Source organism: Chrysemys picta, chromosome 8 (genome assembly GCF_011386835.1).
Source record: "Chrysemys picta bellii isolate R12L10 chromosome 8, ASM1138683v2, whole genome shotgun sequence".
NCBI classification, from domain to species: Eukaryota; Metazoa; Chordata; order Testudines; family Emydidae; genus Chrysemys; species Chrysemys picta.
This window is the reverse complement of record NC_088798.1, coordinates 58659595-58671305: the sequence shown is the minus strand read 5'-3', so window position 1 is coordinate 58671305 and position 11711 is coordinate 58659595. Positions and strand designations below refer to the sequence as shown.

The following is an 11711-nucleotide window of genomic DNA, read 5'->3' as shown; positions in this document are numbered from 1 at the left end:
CGAACAATTATAACAGCAAAAAGATAACATCCGTTCCCTCCAGCGCACCACATCTTCAACCTTAACTGAACTTCCTATTGGGGTATTATTCCTGCTAGATCATATTTCTTTAAATGATACAACAATCAGCCAGCATCGGCGCAGGTACCAACCCTTAGCATTGAAGGAGGGCAAAGTGAGGGGCTGACTCTTTATAGCTCTGCTTAGGAGAGAGGCTGAGGGTCTGTCCTTTCTGATTTTAACCTGCGGTGGTGACAGATCTCAGCACCTGTGAAACACGCACGCACACACAAAAGGCAGAGGAGCACTTGGAAAGACTCTAGGAGCCCAGAGACAGCAGGAAAGCCATTCAGGGAGTGAGCAACAAAGCCAGAAAGAGAACGCTCTGCAGGGCTTGCCAGATGGACTTCACCACACTGCTTGGAGGATGCTGTGCAATTAGAACTTGTCATTCACCCAGACCACAGCTGGACAGCCCCAATTCCTGGCTCACTGCAAAGCAGCTTGTCATTAGCTGGCTCAGCAGCCCAGTCAGGAAAATGTATTCGCCGCTCGACAGACCTCAGTTGAAACACGCCTCCGCTCTCAATGGAAAGGAGTGCCACAGCCTCTAGTCACCTCCACGCCAGCCCCATGTTCACGGTTCATCTTAGACTCGTCTCGCTTGTGCATGGAGAACTCTTTCTAGAAAGGGGAGTTGGTTTCAGACTGTTTCACTACATTTCCTAAGGGATTGTAGCTGGGGGTGGGGGGTTAGGGTGACAGGACAGTCTGACAATACTGTACATTGATACCACCATGCCATTGAAAGAGGTACTACCAAAGCCTACTTACTGGCGGAGCAAGGTAAGGGACACATTCCAGACTCATCTCCCTGCAAAGGAAGAAGCAGCGAAGGATTTTAGTTGTGGACAGGAGTCTGAAAAGTACGTGGAAGTGGGATAATGCATTTTCCCATCTACTCTGCCAGCCCCAATCTGGCCAAAGTTAGTAGCATCTATGACCATGGGAGGTCTTTGCAGTGGCTTCAGTCCAGCTGCTAAGGAACAAGTGGCCACATAACAATGCTGCCTCCCCCTCCCCCAGGCAGGTTCAGCCTCCTGGTAGTACACACAGAAATCTCCCTCCTAGTACAATACTCTGGTTCCAGCCCCTCGATTGGCTGCCATTAGATTTCCCCTACCCACCTGTAGTTTGGTGGCACAGTAGTAACAGGGCAGATTTGCTTTGCCTGTTTCTCCATCCTCAATCTGGAGGGTGTGGGACTCATGAGCGTGGCTAGAAGAGGACTAAGGGCCAGGGAGTTTTGGTCTGGACTGAGCCTGGCTGCCCTCTAGGGCCAACGCTCCCTCCTCTGTGCCAATCCATCACGCTGTGTTGACTCTGACAATGGATAATTACAGTGCACTGCAGTGGATCAGTGATTGCTGTCGCTGAGCCATGGTATTGCTCTGAATGCCCACTGCGATGGTGTTAAACACTGTCTAGCGGTTCCTTTACAGCAGCTATTCCTGGTCCAGCCCAGGCTGTGCCAGAACATCCATGCCTAGAACCATGTGACTAATGGATTTTTCAGTGTGCTGGCACTTCCAAATGATTCAAAATATTGTTTCAGGTCAAACTCTGTTTCATTTTGAAATTAAGTAGGTTTCCCTCCACCCCCAGTTTTCTATTTTTAAATAAATTTAAATGAAATGTTGAAAGAAAGTCATTTTGAATGAAAAACCCATCTAAACGTATCATTTCAAAAACATCAAAACAAACTCTTTTGCCTTTTTTTTTAACCCCACCCCCACCCCCCAACAATTCAGCAAAACCAAATTGACCCAAATCTGCAAAACATTTTGGTCAACCCAAATCTGCATGGTTTTGAGGAGGAAAAATTTCAGTCAAAAGCGTCCCTGAGCTGTGTGAGAGCCCATGGGCATCTGATACCCACAGCTTCATTTCATTCAGAATACTAAAGCAGGGGAGAGAGGAACACGGGCTGTCAATTTGCTGTCTCCCCTGGGCGCTCAGATATCGGAAGTGTTGTTATAAGTGGGCAGATGCTGCAGAGGAACGTGAAGGGGGTGGATTCTGGATTGTAGCCCAGTGTTAATGAGGACTTTAAGAGGTGTTCTCCCCCATCTCCTTCTGCCTCTTTAAATATTTTTGAGTGAGTGTAGGTGTGACGTTCCCCTCTGGTGTTATCTGGACCAGTGATCTGCTAGGCTTCTCCAATCCTTGACTCTAGGAGCCAGCCTTACCCTGCTCTGCGCCGAGAACCCCCACTCCTGGGCTGTTCACGCACAGCCTCTGGCATGTAAGCTGCTCCCAGCTACTTGCAACCGAATGACACTAGTCAATCTCTTCAATCCCAGACACAACGCTAGGAACTCCATCTTGCAGTGTCCAGTTATGCCCACTGGAGGCTGCAAGTTTATATGAGTTTGTCAATTTAACAAAGAAATTTATATGTACCAGGCTTGTTATCCCAAGGGGAGTCTCTGGTATGCTTCAAATCAAATGCACAGCTTCAGGTACAATAAACAAACAGATTTATTAACTCTAAGGATAGATTTTAAGTGATTATAAGTCAAAACATACCAAGTCAGATTTGGTCAAATGAAAGATAAGCAAAACGCATTCTAAGCTGATCTTAACGCTTTCAATGTCCTTACAAACTTAGATGCTTACCACGATAGGCTGGCTGGTTGCTCTTCAGCCAGGCTCGCCCCTTTGATCAGCGCTTCAGTCACTTGGTGTGGTGTCTGTAGATGTAGGTGGCAGAGAGAGGAAGAGTATGGCAAATGTCTCTCCCTTTTATCGTGTTCTTTCTTCCATCTTGACTTTGCCCTCACCTTCAGAGTAAATTGAGCATTACCTCATCGCAGTCCCAAACTGACTAAAGGAAGGTGGGTGACTCACTCAAGAGTCCAACAGATCCTTTTGTTGCTGCCTAGGCCAGCATCCTTTGTTCCTGTGAGGCTGGGCTAGGTTTGTCCCATACATGCTTTGACGAGGTGTGAACTGTCCCTCTACTCTTAGAGAGTTTTTGCCTGGGCTTATTTTAATCCGCAAGGATACATTTTCAGCCTCATAACTATATACATGAAATTATAACCTATAACATCACTATATTACTGCAACAATAATTACTATAACATCACTACAACAACGCTCAGTACATCATGAGCCTTCCGAAGACACCCATGACAAACTTTGCATTGGATACTATACAATTATTTTATAAGGATGAACATGGGGGTGTAGGGTGTTCCCACAAGATACTGAACGTCACAGTAGGTGATGGGGAAAGGTGCTGGACTGACAGCCCTAGAGAATGATGCCCCCTCACCAAAAAGCTGGCATATTATGGGCACCATCAGTGCAAGCTCCTCCCCACACTGCCCAGTCATTTCACTTCCCCTCCTCCCTGGAGGGGTGAGAGGGAGAGAAGAATTGCATCTCTGTGGGCCATTTGGTTTTTGGCCAACCCAGAGAGACTGACAGCAAAGCCCAGGTTTTCAGCAGGTGTGATGGTGGTGTAATACGGGCCCTGGGATAGGGTCTGGACAGAGACCATCAGGTCATTTTACACAGGCACCCAGATACGTTTTGAAGAGTACAGAGTTTGGGGATGTGCTTGAGTCCTGAAACCCCAAAGGTGGATCGTGTTTAATACCTTCACCCATTACAGTGTCTTGCAAGCAACAGCTTGGGACAGGAAAACCTGGCTCCTACGAGGACACTGTCTTTTCCTCGTGGGTTAAATAAAGCTCCAAAGTCTCTTTAGGGAGCACTTCTCATCCCTCACTGGAGCAGGCCTCTCCGCCACCGAAGACAAGAGCTATTGTAAAGGAGCTGAGAGTACCCGCAATGGATTTTGCGGAGATCCAGGGCAGAGTTCTCAGATTAGGCCCCAGCTTTGAACAACAACCCTCTCTTTGGGTGACCAAGGGAGACTGAACGTAGGGCCTCTAGCTCCAAAACACAAGCCTCTACCACATGAGCTGAAGGACTAATCAGCTGAGAACACTAGCAGGCAGCTGTTGTCTGGACCAGCCATAAAAGGGGACTCAAACACTTGGCCAGTGTTGCATCTTGAACTCCGTTTACCAAGGTCTGGGAAGTAGCCCAGACCTGACCACATTTGCAGCGAAATGCAAGATATATCTCTTCATGCAGTAACATCAGAGGAACAACTGGCCACCAGAGATTAGCACAGAAGGGAAAAAGTCCATGCTGATATTAGTGGTGTATTAAAAAGAGAAGAGTGTGGTATATTGAAAACTAATCTATAACTCTAAATGATATGGGGTTTTCCTGGGCCTTCTTGAAGGCGGGGGGGCGGGGAGGGGAGGGTCTATAGGGAAGCATGAAATCAAAGTCAGTCTGTGAAGAGCCAATCTAGAGTAAGGGAGGGTGAGTTGTGCACCTTTGTTTTAGGGAGCAGCCTGTTTTCTCTGTTTCAGGGTTCTTGTGTATTATCATTCTAAATTCTATGAAATAAAGTAGTGTTACATTGTACCTTCCAGCAACACTTCTCTGTTTATGCTGTAAACATAAACAGAGAGGAAAGAAAATAGCTCTGCAGACTGTTTTGCTTTAAAATTAAATGGTGCATGGTAATCCTGCCTCTATGGGATGCTTCTCCATAATTTCTTTCTGCCCTCCTGTTCTTTATGACCAAATAAGAGATTGCAGCCCTACAATTTAAGGAATAACATTATCTCTATGAAAAGGGGTTGGTGTGTCTCTTTAAATAGGAGACTTCTGCCCCCTTACCCAGGTCTGTTGCCACCAGCATGAAAGGTGAATGTGACTGACGGGCCAGAGTCACTGATTTAGCTAATCTAGGGCCACATTATCCAGGTGACTACTCCAGCCCCAGAGATCAGGATCATTGTAACACCTAGAGGTCTGATCAGAGATCACGACCCCATTGTGCAAAGTGCTGTACAAACACGCAGTGAGACAATGCCTATCCTAAAGATCTTACACGCTAATTAGAGAGGAAAGACAAAGAACTAAGTCACAGAAATATTAAGCAACTTGTCCAAGGTCACACAGGGGGTCTGTAACACAGCCATGAATTCAGCCCAGACCTTCTAACTCAAAGCCTCGCTCCTGAACCACAAGGTTATCCTTTTGATAGCAGAAATCAAGAGTTGCTGTTTTCTGTCTGTAACTTCTGTAGAGTTACAGTTTGGCCATGGAAAAACCACAGAGGAGTGAAGACACCAGCGAGTCACCCAAGCAAACAGGGAAATTGGCAGCAACAAGGAAGGCTTGGGGTTAACTGGAGTTGCTTCCCCACAGCTATGCAGCTTGGGGGTTTTAAAACTAAGCCTTTCCTTTGGCAAAGATTGAGCATAAAACAAGAACACAATGGAATTAAATGCAGAAAGGCTGTAAATGTAAACAAACAAGGGCAGGGAACTCAAAAGTACAGAGCAAGAGCAAACAAGGTGATGAGGGAAGCAGAATTGCAAACCTCTCATGTCTATATGTGCCTAAGGTGTGGGGTGGAAAGTGGCCCTTTGGCATAACCCTCCCGACACACCCTCACTTCTGTCCCCTCCCCGACACACCCTCACTTCTGTCCCCTCCCCGGCTGCTTCGCTGGAGTCATGCTCAGCCCATCAGGGGCGTGCCCAGGAAGAGGCCTCAGGGGAAGAATCACTGTGCAGCATGGCCTCCTCTCAGGGCAGCACCATTTACTGCTGCTCAGATCAATGGTAACTCCCTTTCTGTAGTTTTCCCATTCCACAGAGGATTTATAAGTAGGCAGTTGGCGGGTCTCATCCAATGACAGTGTGGCATGAGTAAGAGCCATGCTGCCATTGGCGCAGGGAGCCTAGAGGGGGAAGGCACACATGCTGAGATTCATGGTATAACACAGGTATTCCTATGGATCTTGGCGTCTGCAAAAAACGGCTGCCGTGCCCTGTGGCTGTTCTGCCCCAACCCCACCTCCCTGAGCAGAGGATCTGGCAGTGCCTCCTAGGTGACAGCTGGGAGAGATCATCGGGAAGGCCTGTCACCAAGCCCTGGACTTCTCTCCAACCACATCTGCCAACTCCCCCCCCTCCCCTTTCAATGTACAGAGCAATGGTGTCTGCTTGACATCCTGCTTCACTCCACCAACACCAGAGCTAGCCCGGGCTAACATAACAAAGACCCATGGGGCAGAGCACGGGGAAGAACATTACAGGACACACACCCAGGATTAGAACCAGCTTGCTCACTCACTCAAGAGCCCCTGATGTCCAGCTGCTTCAGATCCCTCAGTTCTTTATGTACTTCATCCCCTGGTATTCGTTTGCCTCTTTCCTCATGTAGGAAAATCAAGTTCTGTTTATCCATCGAAGCACTTTTAATGCACTTCTCACCGTGGTGTCTAGGCATGTACCCAAGTCTCCTCACCTCTTCACACGAAATAGGCAGCACTTTCATAGACAAAACATTTGTTTGGTCTGTTGGTTTTGGTTCCCAAACAATTCAGTGCCCTGCTCTATTTGACCCATTGCCTCTTTCTCCAAACTCTTGCCTGGGTGGCATGTTAAACCAGATCATATGATCGTGCTTGAACCAATCAGGAATATTTCTATATTATGCACCTGGTGATGGAATAGAAACAACCTCAGATTGAGCCCCTTCAGATTTGATTTTCCACAACCAAATCCTCCCCTGAGGTTTTTATTTGGGTCAGACCCAAATCCACAAGAGGCCTGACTTGGATGAAACCAACAGACTGCAAGAATGCTTGAGCATGGCCAGCGTCAAACCCCAGTCTTGTTGCAGTCAGAGACAAAAAGCCCAGACCTAATGCAGTCAGCGAACTGAACATCAGCCCAGATTCGGTCTCAGCCTGAGCCCTGGGCTTGATTTGGCATCAAACCCAAATCCCCAGCTCAGATTCAGTCTCAAATCCAAACTCCAATCCAGATTCATTCTCAGACCTGAACCCCAGCCTACACTCACAGTGATCAGGGCCGGCTCTAGGTTTTTTGCCGCCCCAAGCAAAAAATTTTTGGCTGCCCCCCCCCAGCCCTGAGCTTCCCACCCGCACCCCCTGCCACCCCAGCACTGGGCTCCCCCCCAAACGTGAGATCTGCTACCAGCACACGGCAGCCAAGCCCTGGCCCAGCGGTGACTCTGTCCCCATGCGGGTGGAGCTGCTGGGCGGCATGGAGCGGCAGTACTTCCAGGTGGTGGTGTGGCTGCGGGGCAGCACGGAGAACACGACCCCCTCCCTGGGCTTCGCGGCGCTGCTGGTGGCCAAGGTGGATCAGTTCATGCTCACCGCCTGACATGCTGGCAGCCGAGGACCTGGAGAGCCCTCCAGACCTGCTGCTCTTCAGCCTCACCACGCCCTGGCCCAGCCCTGGCGAGTGGGAAGGCGAGGATCTCTGGCTGCAGGACTACCTGCTCAGCACTGAGGAGCCCAGCCGGCCGCTCACCTCTTCACACTCTCCGGAGCCCCTCTCGCCACCACTGCAGCCCGGGCTCGGCTCCAGGGGACCGCGCTTCCCTCCCTCCCCGGCTCCTCACACACCCTGGGCAGGGCTGCCCAGAGAATTTAAGGGGCATGGGGCAAAACAATTTCGGGGGCCCCTTCCATAAAAAAAAGTTGCAATACTATAGTAACATGTATTTGGAAATGTGAAAATAGTGAAATACATTCAAAAATTAATTTGTAATAATTTGAAAATACACTAAATACATTATTTAAAAACATTAAATTCTTTAATGGTATGTATACATTTGCAATTACATAATGGGCTGTTGCTGGGAGATGGTGATGGTTGGTGCCGATGGTGATGGTTGGTGCCAATGGACTGTCGCTGCCTGGGGGTGGTGCTGCTGTTGCCCAGGGCTGGGTGGGGAGCTGGGCTCTGGGTTGGGGAGTGCCCGGCTCACAGGGGCTGGCCTCACCGCTGTGGAGTGATGGGGTTGGGGGGTGTCCGGCTCAGAGGGGCTGGGCTCGGAGCTGGGGGTCAGGGCTAGGGGGGCTGGGCTCGGGGGGGTGCCCAGCTCAGAGGGGCTGGGCTCAGAGCTGGTGGTCAGGGCTGTGAGGGGGATGAGGTCGGGGGGGGTGCCCGGCTCAGAGGGGCTGGGCTCGGAGCTGGGGGGCTGAGCTGTGAGGGGGATGAGGTCGGGGGGGTGCCCGGCTCGGAGCTGGGGGGCTGGGCTCGGAGCTGGGGGGCTGGGCTATGGGGAGGATGGGCTCGGGGGGTGTCCGGCTCAGAGGGGCTGGGCTCGGAGCTGGGGGTCAGGGTTGTGGGGGATGGGGTCAGGGGTGCCCCGGCCCCTTACCATGCCGCTTACCCCTCTCCCAAACATCGCTGCAGCCGCCTGGTGTCTCCAGCGGGGCCTGAGTTCCGCCGCTCGGCCGCAGCTTGCAGCCCCTCCCCCTTACCGGCTGAGACGCCGGGGGATGGGGGAAGACGGAGATGGGGGGAGCCTTGGACATACTCATGGGGGCCCCTGTGGGGCCCGGGGCAAATTGCCCCACTTGCCGCCCCCCCCGGGCAGCCCTGACTCTGGGAGCCCCTCTCGCTGCCGCCGCAGCCCGGGCTCGGCTCCAGGGGACTCCGCTTCTCTCCTTCCGCGCTCCTCACACACTCCGGGAGCCCCTCTCACTGCCGCCGCAGCCCGGGCTGCAGCAGCTAAGAGAGGGGCTCCTGGAGTGTGTGAGGAGCTAGGGGGTGGGAGGGAAGGGAAGCGGGGCCCGGGATGCAGGGAGGGTGATAGGGTCCTGCTGCCGCTGCCACGCCGTCTCCCCAGGGCAGCGCGGCGTTTCCCGAGTGGGCTGTACAGGGCGCCGCCGGGCTGGGCAGGGGGCGCGGATCCCAGCTCGCGCTGACAGGGCAAGTGGCTGGGCCAGGGCCTGCTCCCGGCAATGCCACCCCAAGCAAAAAAAATAAAAAATAAAAATAAAAAAGGGGGGCTGGAGTGCTGCCTCTTAGAAAGTGCCGCCCCAAGCACATGCTTGGAGGGCTGGTGCCTAGAGCCGGCCCTGACAGTGATTGACATCCAGAGCTATATCTGATCAGCACTTCCTGGTCCCATTTCTCTAGTATCATTAATGATTATTATAGCACCAACAGTGCTATTATGAACATAAAGATTCACAGGCACATGTGTGTATGCTCGCGCACACACTCTTATGCCTCTTGAGAAATGGGTCCGTTCCGCTTTCCTCCTCTGTAGTGATAAAATATTGATTAGGAAATTTGAAATTTTGAAATGATTTAGGAGTCTCTGGATGGGAAATGTAATGTACTGTGCCGGCCGTCTTATGAGCCATCCATCACCTGTCAGCAAGCAGCAAGGAAGTGACAGAATCAATACAAACGTGTCTGAAGATGGGTTTAACTCATTTCCCTTCCCCCTGGGCAATACTCAGAGTAGCCTGGCTGTGAGAGAAGGGAGGCTCAATTGCTAACACAGGGCCAAGTTCACTCAGTGCAAAAAGTGTAGCAGGAGTAAAGCCCCGCTCTGCATTCACCCCATCCCAGAAACTGCTGGAGGCCAAGCGGATTTAAATCACAAGCAAAGTGTTTGGTGATCTCAGTGGAGTTCACAAAGGCATACGGAACCACCAGGACCTTGCTGTCCCAGTCCAGGACCAGGAGCCAGGATATGCTAAGTTTAATCCCTCTGTGGCCTTGGGCAAGTTATTAAACCTTTCAAAGGGACCCAAGGGATACAACATGCAAGACAAATGCTGCACTGACTTACTTGCTGCGTCACTTCTCTGAAGTCAGTGGTGTGACTCTATACAGCATTGGCCCCCTTTTGTTTATTAAGCCACAGAACAGGTTCCTGTTTCTCTTACCCCATCCAAGATATTAAAAAAAAAAAAATCATCTGCAGGGTGACATATTGGCCTCTTACATTTTGCAGATAGAGTCAATTGACCTGTGATCCTATTTTGCAGATTCCCTTAGAGCACTATAATCCATCCTTCAAGACGTTTGAAATGAGACTGGACAGAGCGCTAGAAAATAGACAATGGAGAAAGTCGTGCGTCAGTCCCCAGGGCAATAGAGTGGGTGACCATAGCAGTTCTAATTTATTATTAGAGTTAATTATTCATAGGGTGCTGCAGGGGTTGATGGCACTATACATACAGATCAGATACACCAGACAAAACCCCCTGTCCAGAGAGCTTGCAGTCTAAAGTCCTAGCTCTGTGTAGTTTGATTTCTGTGGTCCTTGCCCCAGTGCAGCTTTAGCACACCAAGTGAGCTGAGTTGTCAGAAGTGTCTAGTATGACATTGACAAACTGTGACCGTATAGATCATTGTTGCAACCCCTGTTATATATTTGCAGCAAATATTGTGCAAAGGTTGTCATGTAAGGTGTCTATAAAAAGGTTATGATTTGCTGGTTATGATTATGCTATCTGTATGTGTATCATTTTTGAAGTTGAAATTATGAATATTGGCTATGTACTTGTATCTCAATGTGTTTGATTGTAAGTAGTGAAGCATTTGGTCAGCTTCTTGAGAAAGGACTATTCTCAGTAAGTGCCCAATCAAGAAACACTTAACTGACAATGGATTTTGGGAGACGCCAATCCACATCTGAGCTTTCCTGGGAATGTTCAAACTAACATGTAAACAATGGCAGCGGCCTGTAAAGAACTGAGTCATGCATGGACATGTGACTTGCCCATGTGACTACAAACTCCATCTTGTTGCTGTGATTTTGCACAGAAGAACAAAGAATATACCCACAAGAGAAAGAATATAAAAGGCCCTGGAAACCCCTCCATTTTGTCTTCAATCCTGCTTCTTGCCTTTGGATGGACTTTGCCACACTGAAGTTCTGAACAAAGGACTGAATGACCCGTCCAAGCTGTGGATGTACTCCAGAGACTTTATTTGAACCAGCAGTTTATTCCATCACTGCTACAAGCCTGAACCAAGAACTTTGCCATTACTGTATGTAACTGATTCCAGTTAGAAATTTAGATGAGAGCTAAAATTGGTTTTCTTTTATGAATAAACCTTTAGATTTTAGATTCTAAAGGATTGGCAACAGCATGATTTGTGGGTAAGATCTGACTTGTATATTGACCTGGGTCTGGGGCTTGGTCCTTTTGGATCAGGAGAACCTCTTTTTTTCCTTTTACTGGTTTTCATATCCATTTATCCCTATAACGAGTGGCACAGGTGGTGATACTGGGAAACTGGAGTGTCTAAGGGAATTGCTTGTATGACTTCTGGTTAGCCAGTGTGGTGAGACCGAAGTCCTCTCTGTTTGGCTGGTTTGGTGTGACTTAATTAGTAAAGGAAACCCAGCCTTGGGCTGTAACTGCCCTGCTCTAAGCTATTTGTCCTGAATTGATACTCTCAGTTGTGTCCTGCCAGAGGCCGCATCGTTACATCTAGCGAGGGAAGGGAAGTTACACTGCATCCATCCACATGCTGGACCTGATCCTGAAAGGTGCTGAGCTGACAGGGTCCTGTTGACTTCCTCAGTGGGATGAGCAGGTACTCAAAACCTCCCCAACTCAGGCTGTGACAGGTTCGGTCACAGAGACCCCCTTGAGACCATCACCTGATGTGCTGAGATTACCTCTGAGCCTGTTTTCCCTGCCAGCTTGGGACTCCAGAACCCTGCCTTGTTGAGCCAGACACGCTAGCCTGCTGCAACACAGACCCAGGTCTGGTCCATGCCCCCAAAGATGCAGACTTTAACCAAAAACAGCT

At 49.7% G+C, this 11711-nt stretch overlaps 1 long non-coding RNA gene across 1 annotated transcript in view; it reads right to left on the bottom strand.

Moving 5' to 3' along the window:
* Window positions 1-2684: 2684 nt before the first annotated feature.
* LOC122173808 (uncharacterized) overlaps window positions 2685-11711 on the bottom strand; it is a 29688-nt gene continuing 20661 nt past the window's right edge. Inside the window, exon 4 of the long non-coding RNA XR_010589786.1 lies at window positions 2685-2843. This is a non-coding gene — a long non-coding RNA (uncharacterized LOC122173808). The remainder of the gene's footprint in view (window positions 2844-11711) is intronic.